The 12,599-nt window shown below is 44.4% G+C and overlaps 1 pseudogene; it reads right to left on the minus strand.

Annotated features, from left to right (window-relative positions):
* Nucleotides 1-796: 796 nt before the first annotated feature.
* The window catches only part of LOC149119673 (uncharacterized), a 28,599-nt pseudogene continuing 16,796 nt past the window's right edge, over nt 797-12,599 (minus strand).

Here is a 12,599-nt window from a genome sequence, read left to right on the forward strand (position 1 = left end):
TGACCTACTCATCTGCTAAATGCTCCACCCTCTACTTTCCTTGGAGGTTAGAATGTTGGCGTACAAATTTGAGGGAACACAAACTTTCAGGCCATCGCAGGCAGCCATAGGAAACTAAAATAAAATCTGTATATTTTTCCAAGACCATTTTGCAGCTTTTAAATGGATCAGTGGTTCAATAATGGTTAAAAACAACACCTCTCCAATCTTTCTTCATTGATATTGTTCTCCTTCAATCTGTGCTTGAAGTGTGTGAAATGAGATGCAATTTGACTAGATCCCTGCCAGATAGTTCTCTGCTGCTGATACTGTTCTTCCACTTTTTGACTTCAGGATAGGTAGCTTAGTTGCTCTTCTAGGAGCTCTTGAAGGCACTTCTCCTTCGCTAGATTTTTTTGCATTACTGGCCCCAGAGAAGCAGCAGCTCCATGGAAATGACATGCAGATGTATGCAGAACAAATGCACCGTGCAGCAGCTCTATGCCTTAGTTTGATAGGGCTACCACGACAATATACCACAGGCCAGGTGGCTTAAAGAGCAGAAATGTATTTCCCTATGGCTTTGGAGTTACAGTTCTGGAGGCCAGAGGTCCAAGATCAAGGTGCCAGCAAGGTTGGTTTCTTCTGAGTCCTCTCTCCTCGGTTTGCACGTGGTCACCCTCTTCCCACTTCTTCCCATGGCCATTCCCTCTGTGCATCTAATGATGTATCTCAACGTGTCCAAATGTGTTCTCTCTCTCTCTCTCTCTTTCTGGTTGGCAGATGATAGCATATTGAACATTTTCCTTTATACTTCTCAAGCTGGGCATTCCGAGGCATGATGGTTGATGTCATGAAGGCAGCGGCCATGAACACTGCAGCCCACAGACTGGAGAGTGACCAGAAGCTCTTTAATGTTTCCAAAGAGTTCTCTGGATAAAGATCAGTGGTCCATCTGCCAGGCAATATTGACAATCTCATCACAAGTGATATTTCTACCGTGTTGAATATTTTTTTCTGTTTCTTTCTCTTGGTTACCTGGGAGCTTCGATGGTCAGGGCAGTGGCAGAAGATACCATCTAAATCTGGGTCTGTGTGCTCTTAATGGTCAGTTTTACTGAAATCCTCAGACCCTTCTACTCTCTGGTTGCCTTTAAATAAATTTTTTTGGAGACAGACCCAGGGGAGCTGATCTTGGAGGCCAGGGCAGACTTGGCACTGATCTTGCTCCCAGTGCACCTCAGGCATGTGACTTTGATTTCATTGAGTTTGACCTTGAATGGCATGGTGGAGGCTGCCTGTGTTGGATGAACCCAAATTTGGGACAAATGAAGAATGTTGCACCTTGAACTCCTCCAAGCTGAACACCAAAAATCAAATTTCTTCTTCTTACAAGGATAAGGACCCACCCAGAGGGTCTCATTTTAACTTAATCATCTCTTTAAAGGCCTTACCTCCAAATATAATCACATTCTAGATGCTAGCAGGACTTCAACTTATGAATTGGTGGGTTGGGGAGACAATTCGGCTCACAACATTCCATTTTCTCTTCTGGTTCAGGGAAGCTTATCATCCCTATGTGAAGTGTGGCAAGGAGGTTCCTGGAGCATTGGGGGCCGAGGGTGTTGGTGGCTTGTACTGCACGGGATGGACTGCTGCAGGGCAAGAGAGTTGCTGTTGCTTCTTCTTGACTCTTGCTGCTTAGAAACAGGGGAACAGTGTGTTGCCCTTTGGTTGCTATAGGGTTCACCCTCAGCCTGCCAAGGAACTACTTCACTTGCTTCTTTCTCATTTCTTATTTCCAACCCCAATAACTAGAAGTCCTTGGCATAAACAACCCAGATCTGGAGACAAAGCGCCTTCATCTCAGGATTGTGGCCTTTCTTTTGTGGATAGAACAGCAGGATGGTGGTGGGGGCACAGGGAAGGCAGGTTGCTCACTTTGCACAGTAGGGTAATGCTGGTGGTAGCTTATGAGTTTTCTTCAGACTCTTGTTTCTGCTCTTCACTATATCACATCTGATGCTGGTCTCCAAGCAGACTCTTGATCTACATTTACACTGGCTTCATCACCAAATCAGATGATCTTCAGTAGTTGAACCTGGTTGCATCAACACACACACACACACACACACACACACACACTGGGAGAGCTCTAACAAAAAAATGTTGATTGTGTATGATTGTGTAAAGGTGCCTGAGTTGGGTCATCAGAACGAAGTGAGGGTCTTTTTTTAAAGATTTTATTTATTTATTTATTTGACAGGTAGAGTAGCAGACAGTGAGAGAGACAGAGAGAAAGGTTTTCCTTCCGTTGGTTCACTCCCCAAATGGCCACAACAGCCAGAGCTGCGCCAATCCGAAGCCAGGAGCCAGGTGCTTCTTCCTGGTCTCCCAGGTGGGTGCAGGAGCCCAAGGACTTGGGCCATCTTCTACTGCTATCCCAGGGCATAGCAGAGAGCTGGATTGGAAGAGGGGCAGCCAGGACTAGAACCAGCGCCCATATGGTATGCCGACACTGCAGGTGGAGGATTAACCCACTGCGCCATGGCGCCGGCCCCAAAGTGAGGGTCTTTTAATGTAGGGCTGGGAGAATCATTTGCTAATCTGGCTCCAGTTGGATACAGAGTAGACCCTCTCTCCGGCCTCCCATAGTGAAAGAGGAGGTGGGAGCCAGGGACCTACCAATTGCAAAGGTTCCAGCTCTGATGGTTCTAAGGAGGCTACATCTTATTTTCAAATTGCAGAAAGTAAACCTTAAAATCCCAACAGTTAAGTGTGAAAGCTTTGGGATTGGCACTGTGGTGTAGAAGGTTAAGCCTCCACCTGCATTGCCAGCATCCCATATGGTTGCTGGTTCAAGTCCCACTGTTCCAATTCTGATTCAGCTCCTTGCTAATGTGCCTGGAAAAGCAGCAGAATATGGCCCAAGTGCTTGAGACCCTGCACCCACATGGGAGACCAGGAAGAAGCTCCTGGTTCTGGCTTTGGGTCAGCCCAGCTCTGGCCATTGTGACCACTTGGGGAGTGAAGCAGCAGATGAAAGATCTCACTCTTTCTCTGTTTCCTTCTCTCTCTGTATTTCTGCCATTCAAATAAACAAATAAATTCTAAAAATTAAAAAAAAGCAGTGAAAGCTTTTTGTTACAACAATGGTAACTAACTTTGCTGCTTTTCTCCTCTGTACCAGGAATTTTCTGCCTGTGAGCTCATGCAGGCATCTCAGCAGCCTTACGGAGAAGGCATGGTTACCCCACCAAAGGGGCGGAGGGCTTTGGCCCACTGAAGTCAGAGCCAGGCTGGAGATGCTTGGCAAAGACCTTCCTACGTTCCTCTGACACCTTAAGACAGCATCATTTGTGAAGAAATCCAAAAAGAGGGTAACATGAAGATCTTTTTAGAGAAACCCAAATAGTGAGTTTGTTACCAGAACACTGCACTGATGGAAATTCTCAAGGATGTACTTGAGGAGAACAGCCTCAGAAGAACTGAATGCAAGAGAGGATGAAGAGCAAGGAAAGTGGCCATGCATGGGCGAGGTAAGCCAGCGTTAATGAAAGCAGGAATCATAAAAATACCGAAATAGCTAAAAATAAACCTAAAGTATCATACCAAAAAAATGTCAGAGGGGGCATAGAGCGCAGCTTCTCTCAGGGCCTTATATCAGAAGTGATTTGGGTATCAAATTTGTACTTTGCTAAAGTAATTATGTGACAATAGGATGTTGACATTAAAAATAGTAGGATGTGACATTTTAAACTAGTAGAGGGGGAGAAAACAAATATTTTAGAAATCCTCAGTTTTTTAAAATGAGTAAACATCAGCTTTCTTGTCAATATAATGTAGTAAATTAAATATTACTCAAAAGAAGAGGTGAGAGAAACATAGGTAGGATGAATAAAAGCACAAAATAAAATGATAGCTTTAAACTCAAATATAGCAATTGATGGAACAAGGACATAAACCTCAGCCATTTTAGGTTCTTGTTAGCCCTGCCTTCTTTCAAGAGACCAGTTCAGTCTCATATCCTGTACTGTCCCCCACCCCACCCCCTGCATTCCTCCCCAGGTTTGGAAGCCAGTGGGCCAAACTTGAAGAACCAGTATGGAGAAGCTCATCTCCCTCTACTGCCCACCAGTCCCACCCATTGCCCACCTAAGATATAAAAAGGCCCAGCCTGCTGGGATCTAGGACCTCTGCCATGTATTCGTTCGGTCTGTGTACACACTGGCAGTTGGTCAACCTCTGCAAGTTTATTTTCTCTGAATAAATTTGGTCTGGCTTCAAGTTTATATTCTGTCTCCTCTCTGTTCTGTGCTCTTTTCTTTATATTTGGTGCCCTCTGTGAGGGGGCACCAATCTGCACTCTTTTCCTTACATCAGTGACGTTATTAACTGTTTATGAGCAAAATTCTTAAGTTAAAATATATGAATACTGTCAAAAGGAATTAATAAATATAAATATACATTGTTTAAAATAGACAAATCCAAACTACAAGGGTACATATAGGTTGAAGTCATGCAAATAATACATAATGAGGGGCTAGCACTGTGGCACAGCGGATTAATGCCCTGGCCTGAAGCACCAGTGTCCCATATGGGCGCTGGTTCGAGTCCTGGCTGCTCCTCTTCCGATCCAGCTCTCTGCTGTGGCCTGGGATCGTGGTGGAGGGTGGGCTGAGTCCTTGGGCCCCTGCACCCACATGGGAGACCCGGAAGAAGCCCCCAGCTCCTGGCTTTGGATCGGCGCGGCCCCGGCCATTGCGGCCATCTGGGGATTGAACCAGCGGATGGAAGACCTCTCTCTCTGTCTCTACCTCTCTCTGTAACTCTGTCTTTCAAATAAATTAAATTTAAAAAAGAAAGATAGGAAACAAAATTATAAAAAAAATACATAATGAATAGAAAACCTATAAAGTTATATTCATATCAGATATAATAAACTTAAAAGCATAAAGCATTATTAGAGATGTAGAATGTTATTTCACAATGACACAAGGTTCTACTCACTAAGAAGTTTAACAAATTTGAATGACTACGTATTTACAACAAAGCTTCAAAATATATAAAGGGAACGTTGATTTACTAAAAGGAGAAATAGGCAAATATACAATCAGAGTAGCAGTTCTTATCATATGTCACTCTGCAGCTGATCCAGGAGACAAAATATGTCTCTAATGATGTAGAATAAGATCCAATGTAAAGGACATTGCAATCAACAGCTATGGGATACACATAAAAATATTTACAAAATCTGACCATACACTAGGACAGAAAGCAAATATCGACACATTTCAAAGAATTGAAATCTGATCACAAAGAAAATTAGTTACAAATCAATGAAAAACTATAAGCAGAAAATCTAAAAGATCTCAGTATGTTTGGAAATAAAGCTACACACTCTGAAATAACTTGGTCAAAGAAGAATGATAGTGGGATTGAAAATATTTTTAGCTCAACAAAAATATTTATATCAAATAGTTGTGGGATGCAGCTAAAGCAGTGCTTAGAAGGAAAAGTCTCTATTAGTAATAACAGATGGCCAAAAGTTAATGAGTTAAGCATCCATCTGAAGATGTAAGAAAACAAATAATAAGACAAGCCCAACAAAATTATTAAAACAATGTAATAAAGATAAGAGCATAAATTAATGAGATAGGAAGCAATGAAAATAAATTTAAAATGTCCTCTCTTGTGACTTTTTTTTAAGGATTTATTTATTTATTTGAAAGTCAGAGTTACACAGACATAGAAGGAAAGGCAGAGAGAGAGAGAGAGAGAGAGAGAGAGGTCTTCCATCTGCTGGTTCACTCCCAAATTGGCTGCAACGGCCAGAGCTGCGCCAATCCAAAGTCAGGAGCCAGGAGCTTCTTCCGGGTCTCCCACATGGGTGCAGCGGCCCAAGGAATTGGGCCATCCTGTACTGCTTTCCCAGGCCATAGCAGAGAGCTGGATTGGAAGAGGAACTGGCGCCCGTATGGGATACCAGCACTGCAGGTGGCAGCTTTACCTGCTACGCCACAGCACCTGCCCCTCCTGCCATTTCTATTCAACATTGTACTGGAGTTTCTAGCCAGGGAAATTCGGCAAGAAAAATAAATAAAAGGCATCAAGATTGACAAGAAGAAGTACAACTATCACTATTTGCAGATGAAATTATTTTGTATCTAGAAAATCCCAAGGAGACCACTAAAGAAATGATTAGAATTAATAAATGGATTCAACAAGATTATAAGATGCAGGATTAATATACAAAAATCAATTATAAAAAAAGTTTAAGGGGCGGCGCCGTGGCTCACTTGGTTAATCCTCCACCTGTGGCACCAGCATCCCATATGGGTGCCAGGTCTACTCCCAGTTGCTCCTCTTCCAGTCCAGCTCTCTGCTGTGGCCAGGGAGTGCAGTGGAGGATGGCCCAAGTGCTTGAGCCCTGCACCCTCATGGGAGACCAGAAGCACCTGGCTCCTGGCTTCGGATCCGCGTAGTTCCGGCCGTAGCGGCCATTTTGGGGGGGTGAACCAACGGAAGGAAGACCTTTCTCTCTGTCTCTCTCTCTCACTGTCTAACTCTGCCTGTCAAAAAAAAAGTTTAAAACACAGGGGCCTGCAGCCTGTGACACTGGCATCCCATATGGTCTCAGGTTTGAGTCCCAGCTGATCTACTTCTGACCCAGCTCCCTGGGAAAGCAGTGGAAGATGGCCCAAGTCCCTGGACCCTGCACCCACATGGGAGACCCAGAAGCAGGAGTCCTGGCTCCTGGCTTCAGCCTGGCCCAGTCTTGGCTGTTTCAACCATTTGGGGAGTGAAGTAGCAGATGGAAGATTCTCTCTCTCTTTCTCTTCCTCCCTCCCTCCCACCTTCCCTCCCTTCCTCCAACTCCCAAATCAATTAAAAAAATAAAAAGACAAATTTAAAAATAGGCAAAGGACCTAAAAAGGCATTTGTCTAGGAAAGATACATAAATGGCCAATAAACACATGATAAGATGTTCAACATCATTAGCCATCAGGGTAACTTTATCATAGGAAAATTAAAGCCACAGTGAGATACTACTTTATACCTACTAGGATGGCTATAATTTAAAAACACAGAAAATAACAGGTCTTGACAAGGACAGGGAGAAATTGGAGTCCACAAACATTGCTGATGGGAATGTAAAATTGTGCCACTTTTGGAAAATAGTCTGGAATTTTCTCAAAAGGTCAAATATAGAATTTCCATATGAAGCAGCAATTCCACTCCTAGGTTAACAATCAGCAGAAATCACAGCATGATTACTAATAGTCAAAAAGTGGACACAACCCGCATATCCATCCACGGATGAGTGCGTGAAAGGAAAGAAGTATTGATTTCAGCAATGGAAGATGCCCCCAATGCTTGGGCCTCTCCACCGACGTGGGAGACCCTGATGAAGCTCCTGGCTCTTGGCTTCAGCCTGGCCCAGCCCTGGTCGCTGTGGCCGTTTCAGGAGTGAACCAGCACATGGAAGAATTCTCTCTCTCTCTCTTTGTCTCTCCTCTCTCTTTGTAACTCTACCTTTTAAATAAGTAAAAAATCTTCTTTGAAAAAAAAAGTATTGATTTCATATTACGCCATGGATAAACCTTGAAAACACTATGCTGAGTGAAGGAAGCCAGACACAACAGGCCACATATTGTATAATTTCAGTTTATAGGAAATGTTCAGAAGAGGAAAATCCAGACAGAAATTAGATTAGTGGTGGCCAGGGGCTGAGGGGGTGGTGGGGAGAAAGGAAAAAGGGGGTGACTGCTAATGAGCACAGGGATTTCTTCTCGAGGTGATGAAAAGTGTTCTCAAGTTGATTGTGATGATGCTCAAACAACTATTAATATATTTAAGGGCCAATGAATTATACACCTTAAGAAGGATGAATTTTATGAATAAGCATCATTTCACAAAGCTGTTTTTAAAATTATTGATGGTATGGATCCATTTATATAAACTTTAAACACAAGTGACAGTAAATCACAGTAGTCCCCACCTTGATCCACAAGGAATATGTTCCAAGACCCCCATGGGTGCCTGAAACCACAGATAGGACTGAACCCTACACGTACTCCTTTGTCCTGCATGGACATACCTATGATAAAGTTACATTTATCAATTAGGCAGAGTAAGAGATTAACAATAACTAATAATAAAATAGAAGAATTACAATATACTGTAATAAGATTTGTGTGAATCTCTCTGTCTCTCTCTCAACACTTTATTATACTATATGCTGGTCAAAGGGATGATTTATATGCTAGGAGGGACAAAGAATGAAATTTCATCAGACTACCTAGAACAGAATCCAATTTAAAATTTATGGGGGCAGGCATTCGGTACAGCAGTTAAGACACCTCTTGAGATACCCACATCCCATATCAGAGTGTCTAGGTTCAGTCCCCGGCTCTCCTTCAGATTCCAGCTCCCTGCTAATGTCCCTGGGAAGACAGCAGAGGGTGGACCAAGCACTTGGGTCCCTGCCACCTATGTGGGAGATCTGGATGGAGTTCCTGGTTCCTGTCTTCAGCCTGGCCCTGTTCTGGATGCTGCAACCATTTGTGGGATGAACCAGTGGATGGAAGATCTCTCTGTCTGTTTGCCTCTGTCTCTCTTTGTTGCTCTGCATTTCAAGTAAACACAAATAAATAATCTTTAAAAAGTAAAATGTAGCCTTCTTTTTAAGAACTTACAAACGGTATGAATTTTTTTTAGATTGCAGTTGACCATGGGTAGCCAGAACCACAGAAAATGAAAGCGCAGAGGGAACTACTGCACATTGTTCAGATAGGCATGCAGAGAGGTGAAACTAAAAGACAGCAGAGAACCATTGCCATAAAAGTTAGGATAGTGGTACCCCAGGGGCAAGGAAGAAACTTTGATTAAAAAGAGAGCCACAGAGGGCCTGAGACACCCCCAACTGTTTATTTCTGACCTTGTTTGGTAGTTAATGTCCATTTGTTTTCTAACTATTTGTTAAAATGTACATTTATATCTTGTGCACATTTCTGGATATATCTGTTCTATTGTCAATAAATCAACAAAATTAAAGTCATTTACCCGAGTTTATATGGACTACACTGAAGTGTTGAAGGACTGGACTGAGCCAGGCCATTTATTCAACATATTTAAAGAAAAGAGTTGCTAAGTTAAGTGTTCCTAGGATTGAAAGAAGGCGCCGAGGTTGAAAGGGAATTGTGTAGAGGGCAAGGGAGACTGGACTTTGCAAAGAGATGACTTCATTCCTGAGCAAAGCACTGAAGGTAGCAGTGATCAAGTTTCAGGCTCTCGGCCAGACCAGCGAGGTTCAACTTCTACCGCTACCGCTTCGTGTCTCATCCCATATTTTTTCTGAGCCTTACTTTCCACACCTGTAAGTGGAGACTATAATGGCATCTAGCTCAAATGCTGTTGTGAGGATTAAAAGAGATTACCCTTGTCCCTTAAGAATATTTTTGGACATACATATGCTCTGTAACTGGCATCTGCTATTATTTCTTCCTGGAGCTCCTTGTAAACTGCACTACATTGATTGCCAGTCCCTGTTTGCATGCCTGTTCATGTCCTATTCGCCATTTATTGCAGCTCCATGGAAATATTAAAAGCAAATTTTAAAATACATACATTTCTGATGCTTCATTGGTTTTAATTAGTTCTGCTCCTTCAGTTAGCCCGAAGGAGGTTGAAAGGAAAAATAATTACTGAATGTTCCAACAGCAGGGATTGTGTCACGTGTTTTATATGGGCCAACTCCCTTGTTCCTCATACTCATCTTGAGGAGTGGTATGTTTAACAGAAACACACTCAGAGAGGTGAAGTAAGAAGCCTCAAGTCACACAGCTTGTGAGAGGTGGAGTCAGGTTTTGAAAACAGGTCCATCTAACTCCAGAGTCTGCACTTTCCTCTGTACCATGTCCTCTTAGAGTTAAACATAACTATTCATAAATGGGAAATTCAAGTGATTTTCTAAAGAAACATTGTGTTATTAATCTATTTACATCACTTAATACAGAGGAAACAGTTCCAAAATCCTGAGTGCTTTGTACATTGGCCAAGTTTGTACAGCGCAAGTACACCATTTCTGAACAAACCTAAATCTCATGCACTCTGTACCCTGGTTAAAAAGGTGTTCCTAGAAGTTGTTTAAGTTACACTGATCTGGCAAGTTTGCAGAGTCTAGCCAAACGCAGGGTCTCCAGCTCAGAGGAACAGGAGCGTCCATGCCACCCAGTCTGAGGGAGCCCATCGTCACACTCCTGATGGGGGGTGTGACACTCCCCTGTTATTTCGCCAGGTCCTACAGTTCTGCCCCAGACCTCTTAAAACAAGAGAGTCTCCCTCACCCCCTGCCCCAGAGCAGCGCCAACAGAGAACCCAGCTAACAATGCAAGCAAACCTCGGCACAGCTGTAACCCCTTACACAACGGCGCCCAGCTCTCTCCTGGTCTGCATTCCCCGAGATGGCTGAGGCCCCACGTGGCCCTTCAGGAGCTGTGCACTGTGTAATCATGGTGCTGGGCACCGGGAAACACTCCTTGCTGGACTCACGGACAGGACTGCTGCTGCCAAGACCAGACGGAGACCACTAGAGTGGTCACCTGGGGTATGTATGCGTCACAGGCAGGACACTGATTTACAGCATGGAGACCTGAGCTCAAAGGCCACCTCCACCATGCTGGAGCCACCGAATGACTTTTTTTTTTAAGATGTGTTTATTTATTTGAAAGGCAGAGTTACAGAGAGGCACAGGCAGAGAGGGAGAGAGATTTTCCATCCCCTGGTTCACTCCCCCAAATGGCAGCAATGGCCGGAGCTGGGCTGATCCAAAGCCAGGAGCCAGGAGCTTCTTCCGGGTCTCCCACGCAGGTGCAGGGGCCCAAGGACTTGGGCCATCTTCTACTGCTTTCCCAGGCCATAGCGGAGAGCTGGATCGGAAGTGGAGCAGCCAGGTCTCGAACCGGCACCCGTATGGGATGCCTGTGCTGCAGACGGCGGCTTTACCTGCTTCACCGCAGCGCTGGCAACCGAGTGCATTTCTGAGCACAATGCACCTAGCAAATGGAGATGATAACACTAGTACTTCTCTCACTGGGTTCTCGTAAGGCCCAGATGACATCATAAATATGGGAATAGTACGAAAACGCTCACGATAGACAGAACTATGAGGTTATGTATCTGCTTGCTTTATTTACTTGTGTATTCCTGTATGTCTGGCACATAGCGAGCTCTCAATATTCATTGAATGAACGAATGAATGAATGATATCTGGACTAAGTTTTCAGTACTGACTATTTAGCTTACCAGGTGATCGTGATAAGTGAAAACTATGAGACAGGTAAAAATAAGTTCTTGCACCCTTCCACTTGGAGCTTTGTCTTCTGTTCCTTTATGGTGCTGTGGGGGGTATTACCTATCCAGGTCCTCATGCCACTACATTCTTCCTCATCCAGCTCACTTGCTATTAAAAATGACAAGCACAACAGTTGCCTTTCATTGAAGGCTCATTCCATTCTAGGCACCAGGCTTCACACGCACATCCTCAGCTTGATCTTCAAATCCACCCCCACGTTTAATGGCTATTTTTCTGGGGGAAAAATACATGCTGATGGTGTAAAGCTCAAGTTTTATCATCTAGGCTGTAAGTCAAACCCTACTACAGAAACTGGCATGATTCCCATGGAGTTTTCGGTTCCCAGGACTCTTCTGGGGCCAACACAAACCCAAGGTTGAAATTGTGTAGCCAGGCATACTCCCTTAGCTGTGCCATCAGACAGAGCCGTGACTGGTGGGGGATAAGGGCAGGGGCACGAGAGGAGCTTGGGCTCCAGGGCCCGACACAGTCCCCAACAACCTGAGAATCAGCTAGACTCTTACTCTAGATTGGTCCTGACCTGCTCTAAGGCACCAAGGCTATTCTGTCCTCATTCACCATTTCATTGCTCAGACACAGCAGTTGTCATTCAGATCCAGGAGATCTCATATCGACTCTCTGTGACACTCAAGGGAGAAGATGGAACGACTTGTCAGATGCTTGTCCAAAGCTGCTCACCTGGGTTCACAAATCCTTCCCCTCCAGCCAACATGCTTCTCATAAAGGAGTGCGAATCTCTGCGGCTGGCTGCCCTTTTCATTCCTACAACCTTAGATGCTGGGGTCATTTGTCATATTCAGAACCTTCTAGAAGACTCTCATATTGCCTCTCCTCACCTTGATGCTTCCTTCATAGCCCTATTACAGTTAGAAAGAATAAAAGAATACTTTGCCGGCGCCGCAGCTCACTAGGCTAATCCTCCGCCTTGCAGCACCGGCACCCTGGGTTCTAGTCCCAGTCGGGGCGCCGGATTCTGTCCCGGTTGCCCCTCTTCCAGGCCACCTCTCTGCTGTGGCCAGGGAGTGCAGTGGAGGATGGCCCAAGTACTTGGGCCCCTGCACCCCATGGGAGACCAGGATAAGTACCTGGCTCCTGCCATCGGATCAGTGCCGTGCGCCGGCCGCAGCACGCCAGCCGTGGCGGCCATTGGAGGGTGAACCAACGGCAAAGGAAGACCTTTCTTTCTGTCTCTCTCTCACTGTCCACTCTGCCTGTCCAAAAAATAAATAAATAAATAAATAAA

Source organism: Oryctolagus cuniculus, chromosome X (assembly GCF_051225735.1).
Source record: "Oryctolagus cuniculus isolate XC-2025 breed Fujian yellow rabbit chromosome X, ASM5122573v1, whole genome shotgun sequence".
Taxonomy (NCBI): Eukaryota; Metazoa; Chordata; class Mammalia; order Lagomorpha; family Leporidae; genus Oryctolagus; species Oryctolagus cuniculus.